Here is a 16,322-nt window from a genome sequence, read left to right as displayed (position 1 = left end):
TAGGAAAAGAGGCAGAACGTCCACAATGATGCACTTGGCCAAAAAGGGCGTATGCGTTTTTTCCTGAATATATTCAGGAAAAAACGCATACGCCCTTTTTGGCCAACCAAGCAAGCTTGCAAAGGAAATCTGCACTACAATGAAGTCTCACTTCCCCCCGGTCAAAAGGGCCATCTGAAAAAAGGGTAAAATCCAGAAAGGCAGGACAGGCCATGGAGAACTGGGAGCCTTGTTATGCTGATGGGCGGGATGTAAATTGCCAACACCCACTCGGGAGAAGTGTATGGTGTTTCCTGAAACATCTAAAAAACAAAGCAACAGAACCTAGGGCACTTCCACTTATGGTCCTATAGCTTAGGGAAATTAAAATCAAAAAGACACAGCCACCCCAAAGTTTGGGACGCCTCCGTTTACAAGAACATCGTTTACCGTACAAGTTCAATATGACAGAAAGTGAAAAATGGATAAAGAACTTGTGTCACTTACGTACAATGCAGTATCACTCAGCAATGAAATCTATGTCATCAGGCCCGTAGCAGCACAATGAGTGGATTCAGGTACGATGATTCTAACTGAAATAAGTCACACAGAAAAAGAAACATCATAAGATATCACTAATACACGGAATGTAAACTTGGCTACACAGGAACTGCATTCCAAAACAGAACAGGGTCTCAAATTTAGAAAACCAACTTATGCTTGCTTAAGGGGAAAGGTGAGTTGGGGTGCTGCATAAAACCAGAGATTGAAATGAGCACAGATAAAGTTCCTTAAGCCAAATATGGAATAGACAAGAGCTACTCCTTGCTCAACGAAATGGACTCAAAACCCCATATTAAACGCCTAAGAATGTACCTGACTAGTAAGTATCTTAAAACCTATGGATTGCTATGTCTCCAAAAGAGAATCAAGCGTGTGTACAGGGGCATAAACGCAGCAGTGATAGGATTGGAGAGGTTCGGTGAGCAAATGAAGACCCTTTGAAGTCATATTGCACGGTACCCATTCCACGGGTCTCAACTCTCCAGGTTTAAGGTATTCTTCCTTCAGCTAAAACATGCATGTGGAACCCAGAGTATGATCAACCATGTGAACGGGAGACGTGTTCAAATATGTCTCAGTTTTCCTCCCCTGGTACTCGGGTGCAACATTCCAGACGCTTTACTAACACTCTCCCCACTTGGAGAGTCAGTCCCTTTAACCTCCTGTTTGGCCCAGTTTGCAATTTCTGCGGAAGATGAACAGGAATAGCGAGAACCAATGAGAGACTAGCTGGAGGTGTCTGAACGGGCAAATTTAACTCTCATTTCCCACCAGGAAGAGGAATTAACCAAAGGCTCAGCGTGCCGTGCCGGAACCAGATTAGGGCCTGAAGCCATCCTGCGGTGTTGCGGCCAGGTCACAAGAAAGCGAGTTGAAGAAAGGAGCTCAGGGGCACTGTAATTCACAAACCTGCAGAGTTATAAATGACAGCTATCGTCCAAAAATAGACTGAAGTAAGGCTGCCAAGAGGACTTGAAAGCGGGGCAGAATTGCAGGAAACCGATATCAGGAGGTAGACTGGAATTGCATTGAAAGCATAGGAAAAGAGGCAGAACGTCCACAATGATGCACTTGGCCAAAAAGGGCGTATGCGTTTTTTCCTGAATATATTCAGGAAAAAACGCATACGCCCTTTTTGGCCAACCAAGCAAGCTTGCAAAGGAAATCTGCACTACAATGAAGTCTCACTTCCCCCCGGTCAAAAGGGCCATCTGAAAAAAGGGTAAAATCCAGAAAGGCAGGACAGGCCATGGAGAACTGGGAGCCTTGTTATGCTGATGGGCGGGATGTAAATTGCCAACACCCACTCGGGAGAAGTGTATGGTGTTTCCTGAAACATCTAAAAAACAAAGCAACAGAACCTAGGGCACTTCCACTTATGGTCCTATAGCTTAGGGAAATTAAAATCAAAAAGACACAGCCACCCCAAAGTTTGGGACGCCTCCGTTTACAAGAACCTCGTTTACCGTACAAGTTCAATATGACAGAAAGTGAAAAATGGATAAAGAACTTGTGTTACTTACGTACAATGCAGTATCACTCAGCAATGAAATCTATGTCATCAGGCCCGTAGCAGCATCATGAGTGGATTCAGGTACGATGATTCTAACTGAAATAAGTCACACAGAAAAAGAAACATCATAAGATATCACTAATACACGGAATGTAAACTTGGCTACACAGGAACTGCAACCAAAACAGAACAGGGTCTCAAATTTAGAAAATCAACTTATGCTTGCTTAAGGGGAAAGGTGAGTTGGGGTGCTGCATAAAACCAGAGATTGAAATGAGCACAGATAAAGTTCCTTAAGCCAAATATGGAATAGACAAGAGCTACTCCTTTCTCAACGAAATCGACTCAACACCGCAAAGTAAATGCCTAAGAATGTACCTGACTAGTAAGTATCTTAAAACCTATGGATTGCTATGTCTCCGAAAGAGAATCAAGCATGTGTACAGGGGCATAAACGCAGCAGTGATAGGATTGGAGAGGTTCGGTGAGCAAATGAAGACCCTTTGAAGTCATATTGCATGGTACACATTCCACGGGTTTCAACTACCAAGGTTTAAGGTATTCTTCCTTCAGCTAAAACATGCATGTGGAACCTAGAGTATGATCAACCATGTGATCGGGAGACGTGTTCAAATATGTCTCAGTTTTTGTACCCTGGTACTCGGGTGCAACATTCCAGACGCTTTACTAACACTCTCCCCACTTGGAGAGTCAGTCCCTTTAACCTCCTGTTTGGCCCAGTTTGCAATTTCTGTGGAAGATGAACAGGAATAGCGAGAACCAATGAGAGACTAGCTGGAGGTGTCTGGATGGGCAAATTTAACTCTCATTTCCCACCAGGAAGAGGAATTAACCAAAGGCTCAGCGTGACGTGCCAGAACCAGATTAGGGCCTGAAGACATCCTGCAGTGTTGCGGCCAGGTCACAAGAAAGCGAGTTGAAGAAAGAGCTCAGGGGCACTGTAATTCACAAGCCTGCAGAGTTATAAATGACAGCTATCGTCCAAAAATATACCGAAGTAAGGCTGCCAAGAGGACTTGAAAGCGGGGCAGAATTGCAGGAAACCGATTTCAGGAGGTAGACTGGAATTGCATTGAAAGCATAGGAAAAGAGGCAGAACGTCCACAATGATGCACTTGGCCAAAAAGGGCGTATTCGTCTTTTCCTGAATATATTCAGGAAAAAACGCATACGTACTTTTTGGCCAACCAAGCAAACTTGCAAAGGAAATCTGCACTACAATGAAGTCTCACTTCCCCCCGGTCAAAAGGGCCATCTGAAAAAAGTGTAAAATCCAGAAAGGCAGGACAGGCCATGGAGAACTGGGAGCCTTGTTATGCTGAAGGGCGGGATGTAAATTGCCAACAAACACTCAGGAGAAGTGTATGGTGTTTCCTGAAACATCTAAAAAACAAAGCAACAGAGCCTAGGGCACTTCTACTTATGGTCCTATAGCATAGGGAATTTAAAATCAAAAAGACACAGCCACCCCAAAGTTTCGAACGGCTCTGTTTACAAGAACCTCGTTTACAGTACAAGTTCAACATCGCAGAAAGTGAAAAATGGATAAAAAAGTTTTGGTATTTACTTACAAAGCAATATCACTCAGCAATGAAATCTGTGTCATCAGACCCTTAGCAGCACAATGAGTGGAATCAGGTATGATGATTCTAACTGAAATAAGTCACACAGAGAAAGAAACATCATAAGATATCACTAATACACGGAATGTAAACTTGGCTACACAGGAACTGAATTACAGAACAGAACAGGGTCTCAAATTTAGAAAACCAACTTATGCTTGCTTAAGGGGAGAGGTGAGTTGGGGTGCTGCATAAAACCAGAGATTGAAATGAGCAAAGATAAAGTTCCTTAAGCCAAATATGGAATCGCCAAGAGCTACTCCTTGCTCAACGAAATGGACTCAACACCGCATATTAAACGCCTAAGAATGTACCTGACTAGTAAGTATCTTAAAACCTATGGATTGCTATGTCTCCGAAAGAGAATCAAGCATGTGTACAGGGGCATAAACACAGCAGTGATAGGATTGGAGAGGTTCAGTGAGCAAATGAAGACCCTTTGAATTCATATTGCATGGTACCCATTCCACGGGTTTCAACTACCCAGATTTTAGGTATTCTTCCTTCAGCTAAAACATGCCTGTGGAACCCAGAGTATGATCAACCATGTGAACGGGAGACGTGTTCAAATATGTCTCAGTTTTCCTCCCCTGGTACTCGGGTGCAACATTCCAGACGCTTTACTAACACTCTCCCCACTTGGAGAGTCAGCGCCTTTAACCTCCTGTTTGGCCCAGTTTGCAATTTCTGCGGAAGATGAACAGGAATAGCGAGAACCAATGAGAGGCTAGCTGGAGGTGTCTGGACGGGCAAATTTAACTCTCATTTCCCACCAGGAAGAGGAAATAACCAAAGGCTCAGCGTGCCGTACCGGAACCAGATTAGGGCCTGAAGCCATCCTGCGGTGTTGCGGCCAGCTCAAAAGAAAGCGAGTTGAAGAAAGGAGCTCAGGGGCACTGTAATTCACAAACCTGCAGAGTTATAAATGACAGCTATCGTCCAAAAATAGACTGAAGTAAGGCTGCCAAGAGGACTTGAAAACGGGACAGAATTGCAGGAAACCGATTTTAGGAGGTAGACTGGAATTTCATTGAAAGCATAGGAAAAGAGGCAGAACGTCCACAATGATGCACTTGGCCAAAAAGGGCGTATGCGTTTTTTCCTGAATATATTCAGGAAAAAACGCATACGCCCTTTTTGGCCAACCAAGCAAGCTTGCAAAGGAAATCTGCACTACAATGAAGTCTCACTTCCCCCCGGTCAAAAGGGCCATCTGAAAAAAGTGTAAAATCCAGAAAGGCAGGACAGACCATGGAGAACTGGGAGCCTTGTTATGCTGATGGGCGGTATGTAAATTGCCAACAGATGCTCCGGAGAAGTGTATGGTGTTTCCAGAAACATCTAAAAAACAAAGCAACAGAGCCTAGGGCACTTCCACTTATGGTCCCATAGCTTAGGGAAATTAAAATCAAAAAGACACAGCCACCCCAAAGTTTGGGACGCCTCCGTTTACAAGAACCTCGTTTACCGTACAAGTTCAATATCACAGAAAGTGAAAAACGGATAAAGAACTTGTGGTACGTACGTACAATGCAATATCACTCAGCAATGAAATCTATGTCATCAGGCCCGTAGCAGCATAATGAGTGGATTCAGGTACGATGATTCTAACTGAAATAAGTCACACAGAAAAAGAAACATCATAAGATATCACTAATACACAGAATGTAAACTTGGCTACACAGGAACTGCATTCCTAAACAGAACAGGGTCTCAAATTTAGAAAACCAACTTATGCTTGCTTAAGGGGAAAGGTGAGTTGGGGTGCTGCATAAAACCAGAGATTTAAATGAGCACAGATAAAGCTCCTTAAGACAAATATGGAATAGACAAGAGCTACTCCTTGCTCAACGAAATGGACTCAACACCCCATATTAAACGCCTAAGAATGTACCTGACTAGTAAGTATCTTAAAACCTATGGATTGCTATGTCTCCAAAAGAGAATCAAGCGTGTGTACAGGGGCATAAACGCAGCAGTGATAGGATTGGAGAGGTTCGGTGAGCAAATGAAGACCCTTTGAAGTCATATTGCATGGTACCCATTACATGGGTCTCAACTCTCCAGGTTTAAGGTATTCTTCCTTCAGCTAAAACATGCATGTGGAACCCAGAGTATGATCAACCATGTGAACGGGAGACGTGTTCAAATATGTCTCAGTTTTCCTCCCCTGGTACTCGGGTGCAACATTCCAGATGCTTTACTAAAACTCTCCCCACTTGGAGAGGCAGCGCCTTTAACCTCCTGTTTGGCCCAGTTTGCAATTTCTGCGGAAGATGAACAGGAATAGCGAGAACCAATGAGAGGCTAGCTGGAGGTGTCTGGACGGGCAAATTTAACTCTCATTTCCCACCAGGAAGAGGAAATAACCAAAGGCTCAGCGTGCCGTACCGGAACCAGATTAGGGCCTGAAGCCATCCTGCGGTGTTGCGGCCAGCTCAAAAGAAAGCGAGTTGAAGAAAGGAGCTCAGGGGCACTGTAATTCACAAACCTGCAGAGTTATAAATGACAGCTATCGTCCAAAAATAGACTGAAGTAAGGCTGCCAAGAGGACTTGAAAGCGGGGCAGAATTGCAGGAAACCGATTTCAGGAGGTAGACTGGAATTGCATTGAAAGCATAGGAAAAGAGGCAGAACGTCCACAATGATGCACTTGGCCAAAAAGGGCGTATGCGTTTTTTCCTGAATATATTCAGGAAAAAACGCATACGCACTTTTTGGCCAACCAAGCAAGCTTGCAAAGGAAATCTGCACTACAATGAAGTCTCACTTCCCCCCGGTCAAAAGGGCCATCTGAAAAAAGTGTAAAATCCAGAAAGGCAGGACAGGCCATGGAGAACTGGGAGACTTGTTATGCTCATGGGCGGGATGTAAATTGCCAACAACCACTCGGGAGAAGTGTATGGTGTTTCCTGAAACATCTAAAAAAGAAAGCAACAGAACCTAGGGCACTTCCACTTATGGTCCTATAGCTTAGGGAAATTAAAATCAAAAAGACACAGCCACCCCAAAGTTTGGATCGGCTCTGTTTACAAGAACCTCGTTTACAGTACAAGTTCAACATCGCAGAAAGTGAAAAATGGATAAAGAAGTTGTGGTATTTACTTACAAAGCAATATCACTCAGCAATGAAATCTGTGTCATAAGGCCCTTAGCAGCACAATGAGTGGATTCAGGTATGATGATTCTAACTGAAATAAGTCACACAGAAAAAGAAACATCATAAGATATCAGTAATACACGGAATGTAAACTTGGCTACACAGGAACTGAATTACAGAACAGAACAGGGTCTCTAATTTAGAAAACCAACTTATGCTTGCTTAAGGGTAAAGGTGAGTTGGGGTGCTGCATAAAACCAGAGATTGAAATGAGCACAGATAAAGTTCCTTAAGCCAAATATGGAATAGACAAGAGCTACTCCTTGCTCAACGAAATGGACTCAACACCCCATATTAAACGCCTAAGAATGTACCTGACTAGTAAGTATCTTAAAACCTATGGATTGCTATGTCTCCGAAAGAGAATCAGGCATGTGTACAGGGGCATAAAAGCAGCAGTGATAGGATTGGAGAGGTTCGGTGAGCAAATGAAGACCCTTTGAAGTCATATTGCATGGTACACATTCCACGGGTTTCAACTACCAAGGTTTAAGGTATTCTTCCTTCAGCTAAAACATGCATGTGGAACCTAGAGTATGATCAACCATGTGATCGGGAGACGTGTTCAAATATGTCTCAGTTTTCGTACCCTGGTACTCGGGTGCAACATTCCAGATGCTTTACTAACACTCTCCCCACTTGGAGAGTCAGTCCCTTTAACCTCCTGTTTGGCCCAGTTTGCAATTTCTGTGGAAGATGAACAGGAATAGCGAGAACCAATGAGAGACTAGCTGGAGGTGTCTGGATGGGCAAATTTAACTCTCATTTCCCACCAGGAAGAGGAATTAACCAAAGGCTCAACGTGACGTGCCAGAACCAGATTAGGGCCTGAAGACATCCTGCAGTGTTGCGGCCAGGTCACAAGAAAGCGAGTTGAAGAAAGAGCTCAGGGGCACTGTAATTCACAAGCCTGCAGAGTTATAAATGACAGCTATCGTCCGAAAATATACTGAAGTAAGGCTGCCAAGAGGACTTGAAAGCGGGGCAGAATTGCAGGAAACCGATTTCAGGAGGTAGACTGGAATTGCATTGAAAGCATAGGAAAAGAGGCAGAACGTCCACAATGATGCACTTGGCCAAAAAGGGCGTATTCGTCTTTTCCTGAATATATTCAGGAAAAAACGCATACGCACTTTTTGGCCAACCAAGCAAGCTTGCAAAGAAATCTGCACTACAATGAAGTCTCACTTCCCCCCGGTCAAAAGGGCCATCTGAAAAAAGTGTAAAATCCAGAAAGGCAGGACAGGCCATGGAGAACTGGGAGCCTTGTTATGCTGAAGGGCGGGATGTAAATTGCCAACAAACACTCAGGAGAAGTGTATGGTGTTTCCTGAAACATCTAAAAAACAAAGCAACAGAGCCTAGGGCACTTCTACTTATGGTCCTATAGCATAGGGAATTTAAAATCAAAAAGACACAGCCACCCCAAAGTTTCGAACGGCTCTGTTTACAAGAACCTCGTTTACAGTACAAGTTCAACATCGCAGAAAGTGAAAAATGGATAAAAAAGTTGTGGTATTTACTTACAAAGCAATATCACTCAGCAATGAAATCTGTGTCATCAGACCCTTAGCAGCACAATGAGTGGAATCAGGTATGATGATTCTAACTGAAATAAGTCACACAGAAAAAGAAACATCATAAGATATCACTAATACACGGAATGTAAACTTGGCTACACAGGAACTGAATTACAGAACAGAACAGGGTCTCAAATTTAGAAAACCAACTTATGCTTGCTTAAGGGGAGAGGTGAGTTGGGGTGCTGCATAAAACCAGAGATTGAAATGAGCAAAGATAAAGTTCCTTAAGCCAAATATGGAATAGCCAAGAGCTACTCCTTGCTCAACGAAATGGACTCAACACCGCATATTAAACGCCTAAGAATGTACCTGACTAGTAAGTATCTTAAAACCTATGGATTGCTATGTCTCCGAAAGAGAATCAAGCATGTGTACAGGGGCATAAACGCAGCAGTGATAGGATTGGAGAGGTTCAGTGAGCAAATGAAGACCCTTTGAATTCATATTGCATGGTACCCATTCCACGGGTTTCAACTACCCAGATTTTAGGTATTCTTCCTTCAGCTAAAACATGCCTGTGGAACCCAGAGTATGATCAACCATGTGATCGGGAGACGTGTTCAAATATGTCTCAGTTTTCCTCCCCTGGTACTCGGGTGCAACATTCCAGACGCTTTACTAACACTCTCCCCACTTGGAGAGTCAGCGCCTTTAACCTCCTGTTTGGCCCAGTTTGCAATTTCTGCGGAAGATGAACAGGAATAGCGAGAACCAATGAGAGGCTAGCTGGAGGTGTCTGGACGGGCAAATTTAACTCTCATTTCCCACCAGGAAGAGGAAATAACCAAAGGCTCAGCGTGCCGTACCGGAACCAGATTAGGGCCTGAAGCCATCCTGCGGTGTTGCGGCCAGCTCAAAAGAAAGCGAGTTGAAGAAAGGAGCTCAGGGGCACTGTAATTCACAAACCTGCAGAGTTATAAATGACAGCTATCGTCCAAAAATAGACTGAAGTAAGGCTGCCAAGAGGACTTGAAAGCGGGGCAGAATTGCAGGAAACCGATTTTAGGAGGTAGACTGGAATTGCATTGAAAGCATAGGAAAAGAGGCAGAACGTCCACAATGATGCACTTGGCCAAAAAGGGCGTATGCGTTTTTTCCTGAATATATTCAGGAAAAAACGCATACGCCCTTTTTGGCCAACCAAGCAAGCTTGCAAAGGAAATCTGCACTACAATGAAGTCTCACTTCCCCCCAGTCAAAAGGGCCATCTGAAAAAAGTGTAAAATCCAGAAAGGCAGGACAGGCCATGGAGAACTGGGAGCTTTGTTATGCTGATGGGCGGTATGTAAATTGCCAACAGACGCTCCGGAGAAGTGTATGGTGTTTCCAGAAACATCTAAAAAACAAAGCAACAGAGCCTAGGGCACTTCCACTTATGGTCCCATAGCTTAGGGAAATTAAAATAAAAAAGACACAGCCACCCCAAAGTTTGGGACGCCTCCGTTTACAAGAACCTCGTTTACCGTACAAGTTCAATATCACAGAAAGTGAAAAACGGATAAAGAACTTGTGGTACGTACGTACAATGCAATATCACTCAGCAATGAAATCTATGTCATCAGGCCCGTAGCAGCATAATGAGTGGATTCAGGTACGATGATTCTAACTGAAATAAGTCACACAGAAAAAGAAACATCATAAGATATCACTAATACACAGAATGTAAACTTGGCTACACAGGAACTGCATTCCAAAACAGAACAGGGTCTCAAATTTAGAAAACCAACTTATGCTTGCTTAAGGGGAAAGGTGAGTTGGGGTGCTGCATAAAACCAGAGATTTAAATGAGCACAGATAAAGCTCCTTAAGACAAATATGGAATAGACAAGAGCTACTCCTTGCTCAACGAAATGGACTCAACACCCCATATTAAACGCCTAAGAATGTACCTGACTAGTAAGTATCTTAAAACCTATGGATTGCTATGTCTCCAAAAGAGAATCAAGCGTGTGTACAGGGGCATAAACGCAGCAGTGATAGGATTGGAGAGGTTCGGTGAGCAAATGAAGACCCTTTGAAGTCATATTGCATGGTACCCATTACATGGGTCTCAACTCTCCAGGTTTAAGGTATTCTTCCTTCAGCTAAAACATGCATGTGGAACCCAGAGTATGATCAACCATGTGAACGGGAGACGTGTTCAAATATGTCTCAGTTTTCCTCCCCTGGTACTCGGGTGCAACATTCCAGATGCTTTACTAACACTCTCCCCACTTGGAGAGTCAGCGCCTTTAACCTCCTGTTTGGCCCAGTTTGCAATTTCTGCGGAAGATGAACAGGAATAGCGAGAACCAATGAGAGGCTAGCTGGAGGTGTCTGGACGGGCAAATTTAACTCTCATTTCCCACCAGGAAGAGGAAATAACCAAAGGCTCAGCGTGCCGTACCGGAACCAGATTAGGGCCTGAAGCCATCCTGCGGTGTTGCGGCCAGCTCAAAAGAAAGCGAGTTGAAGAAAGGAGCTCAGGGGCACTGTAATTCACAAACCTGCAGAGTTATAAATGACAGCTATCGTCCAAAAATATACTGAAGTAAGGCTGCCAAGAGGACTTGAAAGCGGGGCAGAATTGCAGGAAACCGATTTCAGGAGGTAGACTGGAATTGCATTGAAAGCATAGGAAAAGAGGCAGAACGTCCACAATGATGCACTTGGCCAAAAAGGGCGTATGCGTTTTTTCCTGAATATATTCAGGAAAAAACGCATACGCCCTTTTTGGCCAACCAAGCAAGCTTGCAAAGGAAATCTGCACTACAATGAAGTCTCACTTCCCCCCGGTCAAAAGGGCCATCTGAAAAAAGTGTAAAATCCAGAAAGGCAGGACAGGCCATGGAGAACTGGGAGCCTTGTTATGCTCATGGGCGGGATGTAAATTGCCAACAACCACTCGGGAGAAGTGTATGGTGTTTCCTGAAACATCTAAAAAACAAAGCAACAGAACCTAGGGCACTTCCACTTAGGGTCCTATAGCTTAGGGAAATTAAAATCAAAAAGACACAGCCACCCCAAAGTTTGGATCGGCTCTGTTTACAAGAACCTCGTTTACAGTACAAGTTCAACATCGCAGAAAGTGAAAAATGGATAAAGAAGTTGTGGTATTTACTTACAAAGCAATATCACTCAGCAATGAAATCTGTGTCATCAGGCCCTTAGCAGCACAATGAGTGGATTCAGGTATGATGATTCTAACTGAAATAAGTCACACAGAAAAAGAAACATCATAAGATATCAGTAATACACGGAATGTAAACTTGGCTACACAGGAACTGAATTACAGAACAGAACAGGGTCTCTAATTTAGAAAACCAACTTATGCTTGCTTAAGGGTAAAGGTGAGTTGCGGTGCTGCATAAAACCAGAGATTGAAATGAGCACAGATAAAGTTCCTTAAGCCAAATATGGAATAGACAAGAGCTACTCCGTGCTCAACGAAATGGACTCAACACCGCATATTAAATGCCTAAGAATGTACCTGACTAGTAAGTATCTTAAAACCTATGGATTGCTATGTCTCCGAAAGAGAATCAGGCATGTGTACAGGGGCATAAACGCAGCAGTGATAGGATTGGAGAGGTTCGGTGAGCAAATGAAGACCCTTTGAAGTCATATTGCATGGTACACATTCCACGGGTTTCAACTACCAAGGTTTAAGGTATTCTTCCTTCAGCTAAAACATGCATGTGGAACCTAGAGTATGATCAACCATGTGATCGGGAGACGTGTTCAAATATGTCTCAGTTTTCGTACCCTGGTACTCGGGTGCAACATTCCAGATGCTTTACTAACACTCTCCCCACTTGGAGAGTCAGTCCCTTTAACCTCCTGTTTGGCCCAGTTTGCAATTTCTGTGGAAGATGAACAGGAATAGCGAGAACCAATGAGAGACTAGCTGGAGGTGTCTGGATGGGCAAATTTAACTCTCATTTCCCACCAGGAAGAGGAATTAACCAAAGGCTCAGCGTGACGTGCCAGAACCAGATTAGGGCCTGAAGACATCCTGCAGTGTTGCGGCCAGGTCACAAGAAAGCGAGTTGAAGAAAGAGCTCAGGGGCACTGTAATTCACAAGCCTGCAGAGTTATAAATGACAGCTATCGTCCGAAAATATACTGAAGTAAGGCTGCCAAGAGGACTTGAAAGCGGGGCAGAATTGCAGGAAACCGATTTCAGGAGGTAGACTGGAATTGCATTGAAAGCATAGGAAAAGAGGCAGAACGTCCACAATGATGCACTTGGCCAAAAAGGGCGTATTCGTCTTTTCCTGAATATATTCAGGAAAAAACGCATACGCACTTTTTGGCCAACCAAGCAAGCTTGCAAAGAAATCTGCACTACAATGAAGTCTCACTTCCTCCCGGTCAAAAGGGCCATCTGAAAAAAGTGTAAAATCCAGAAAGGCAGGACAGGCCATGGAGAACTGGGAGCCTTGTTATGCTGAAGGGCGGGATGTAAATTGCCAACAAACACTCAGGAGAATTGTATGGTGTTTCCTGAAACATCTAAAAAACAAAGCAACAGAGCCTAGGGCACTTCTACTTATGGTCCTATAGCTTAGGGAATTTAAAATCAAAAAGAAACAGCCACCCCAAAGTTTGGAACGGCTCTGTTTACAAGAACCTCGTTTACAGTACAAGTTCAACATCGCAGAAAGTGAAAAATGGATAAAAAAGTTGTGGTATTTACTTACAAAGCAATATCACTCAGCAATGAAATCTGTGTCATCAGACCCTTAGCAGCACAATGAGTGGATTCAGGTATGATGATTCTAACTGAAATAAGTCACACAGAAAAAGAAACATCATAAGATATCAGTAATACATGGAATGTAAACTTGGCTACACAGGAACTGAATTACACAACAGAACAGGGTCTCAAATTTAGAAAACCAACTTATGCTTGCTTAAGGGGAAAGGTGAGTTGGGGTGCTGCATAAAACCAGAGATTGAAATGAGCACAGATAAAGTTCCTTAAGCCAAATATGGAATAGCCAAGAGCTACTCCTTGCTCAACGAAATGGACTCAACACCGCATATTAAACGCCTAAGAATGTATCTGACTAGTAAGTATCTTAAAACCTATGGATTGCTATGTCTCCGAAAGAGAATCAAGCATGTGTACAGGGGCATAAACGCAGCAGTTATAGGATTGGAGAGGTTCAGTGAGCAAATGAAACCCTTTGAAGTCATATTGCATGGTACCCATTCCACGGGTTTCAACTACCCAGATTTTAGGTATTCTTCCTTCAGCTAAAACATGCATGTGGAACCCAGAGTATGATCAACCATGTGATCGGGAGACGTGTTCAAATATGTCTCAGTTTTCCTCCCCTGGTACTCGGGTGCAACATTCCAGACGCTTTACTAACACTCTCCCCACTTGGAGAGTCAGCGCCTTTAACCTCCTGTTTGGCCCAGTTTGCAATTTCTGCGGAAGATGAACAGGAATAGCGAGAACCAATGAGAGGCTAGCTGGAGGTGTCTGGACGGGCAAATTTAACTCTCATTTCCCACCAGGAAGAGGAATTAACCAAAGGCTCAGCGTGCCGTACCGGAACCAGAATAGGGCCTGAAGCCATCCTGCGGTGTTGCGGCCAGCTCAAAAGAAAGCGAATTGAAGAAAGGAGCTCAGGGACACTGTAATTCACAAACCTGCAGAGTTATAAATGACAGCTATCGTCCAAAAATAGACTGAAGTAAGGCTGCCAAGAGGACTTGAAAGCGGGACAGAATTGCAGGAAACCGATTTCAGGAGGTAGACTGGAATTGCATTGAAAGCATAGGAAAAGAGGCAGAACGTCCACAATGATGCACTTGGCCAAAAAGGGCGTATGCGTTTTTTCCTGAATATATTCAGGAAAAAACGCATACGCCCTTTTTGGCCAACCAAGCAAGCTTGCAAAGGAAATCTGCACTACAATGAAGTCTCACTTCCCCCCGGTCAAAAGGGCCATCTGAAAAAAGTGTAAAATCCAGAAAGGCAGGACAGGCCATGGAGAACTGGGAGCCTTGTTATGCTGATGGTCGGGATGTAAATTGCCAACAGACACTGGGGAGAAGTGTATGGTGTTTCCTGAAACATCTAAAAAACAAAGCAACAGAACCTAGGGCACTTCCACTTATGGTCCTATAGCTTAGGGAAATTAAAATCAAAAAGACACAGCCACCCCAAAGTTTGGAACGGCTCTGTTTACAAGAACCTCGTTTACAGTACAAGTTCAACATCGCAGAAAGTGAAAAATGGATAAAGAACTTGTGGTATTTACTTACAAAGCAATATCACTCAGCAATGAAATCTGTGTCATCAGGCCCATAGCAGCACAATGAGTGGATTCAGGTATGATGATTCTAACTGAAATAAGTCACACAGAAAAAGAAACATCATAAGATATCAGTAATACACGGAATGTAAAGTTGGCTACACAGGAACTGAATTACAGAACAGAACAGGGTCTCAAATTTAGAAAACCAACTTATGCTTGCTTATGGGGAAAGGTGAGTTGGGGTGCTGCATAAAACCAGAGATTGAAATGAGCACAGATAAAGTTCCTTAAGCCAAATATGGAATAGACAAGAGCTACACCTTGCTCAACGAAATGGACTCAACACCGCATATTAAATGCCTAAGAATGTACCTGACTAGTAAGTATCTTAAAACCTATGGATTGCTATGTCTCCGAAAGAGAATCAAGCATGTGTACAGGGGCATAAACGCAGCAGTGATAGGATTGGAGAGGTTCGGTGAGCAAATGAAGACCCTTTGAAGTCATATTGCATGGTACCCATTCCACGGGTTTCAACTACCCAGGTTTAAGGTATTCTTCCTTCAGCTAAAACATGCATGTGGAACCTAGAGTATGATCAACCATGTGATCAGGAGACGTGTTCAAATATGTCTCAGTTTTCGTACCCTGGTACTCGGGTGCAACATTCCAGACGCTTTACTAACACTCTCCCCACTTGGAGAGTCAGTCCCTTTAACCTCCTGTTTGGCCCAGTTTGCAATTTCTGTGGAAGATGAACAGGAATAGCGAGAACCAATGAGAGACTAGCTGGAGGTGTCTGGATGGGCAAATTTAACTCTCATTTCCCACCAGGAAGAGGAATTAACCAAAGGTTCAACATGCCGTGCCAGAACCAGATTAGGGCCTGAAGACATCCTGCGGTGTTGCGGCCAGGTCACAAGAAAGCGAGTTAAAGAAAGGAGCTCAGGAGCACTGTAATTCACAAACCTGCAGAGTTATAAATGACAGCTATCGTCCAAAAATATACTGAAGGAAGGCTGCCAAGAGGACTTGAAAGCGGGGCAGAATTGCAGGAAACCGATTTCAGGAGGTAGACTGGAATTGCATTGAAAGCATAGGAAAAGAGGCAGAACGTCCACAATGATGCACTTGGCCAAAAAGGGCGTATGCGTTTTTTCCTGAATATATTCAGGAAAAAACGCATACGCCCTTTTTGGCCAACCAAGCAAGCTTGCAAAGGAAATCTGCACTACAATGAAGTCTCACTTCCCCCCGGTCAAAAGGGCCATCTGAAAAAAGTGTAAAATCCAGAAAGGCAGGACAGGCCATGGAGAACTGGGAGCCTTGTTATGCTGAAGGGCGGGATGTAAATTACCAACAAACACTAGGGAGAAGTGTATGGTGTTTCCTGAAACATCTAAAAAACAAAGCAACAGAGCCTAGGGCACTTCCACTTATGGTCCTATAGCTTAGGGAATTTAAAATCAAAAAGACACAGCCACCTCAAAGTTTTGAACGGCTCTGTTTACAAGAACCTCGTTTACAGTACAAGTTCAACATCGCAGAAAGTGAAAAATGGATAAAAATGATGTGGTATTTACTTACAAAGCAATATCACTCAGCAATGAAATCTGTGTCATCAGG

The 16,322-nt window shown here is 43.6% G+C and overlaps 1 long non-coding RNA gene across 5 annotated transcripts in view; it reads right to left on the bottom strand.

Annotated features, from left to right (window-relative positions):
* Positions 1-16,322, bottom strand: part of LOC307181094 — a 500,233-nt gene that overhangs the window by 464,784 nt on the left and 19,127 nt on the right. The window contains exon 1 of one of the 5 annotated variants that reach the window (XR_013825877.1): positions 14,704-14,722. The exons of 3 other annotated variants lie outside the window; for them this stretch is intronic. This is a non-coding gene — a long non-coding RNA (uncharacterized lncRNA). Of the gene's footprint in view, positions 1-3,648; positions 3,668-14,703; positions 14,723-16,322 lie in introns of those variants that run through there. One more of the 5 variants, XR_013825878.1, reaches the window with a different exon arrangement.

This window comes from Stenella coeruleoalba (genome assembly GCF_951394435.1).
Source record: "Stenella coeruleoalba genome assembly, contig: scaffold_57, whole genome shotgun sequence".
Taxonomy (NCBI): Eukaryota; Metazoa; Chordata; class Mammalia; order Artiodactyla; family Delphinidae; genus Stenella; species Stenella coeruleoalba.
The sequence above is the reverse complement of the archived record's forward strand: the minus strand, read 5'-3'. Positions and strand labels throughout refer to the sequence as shown.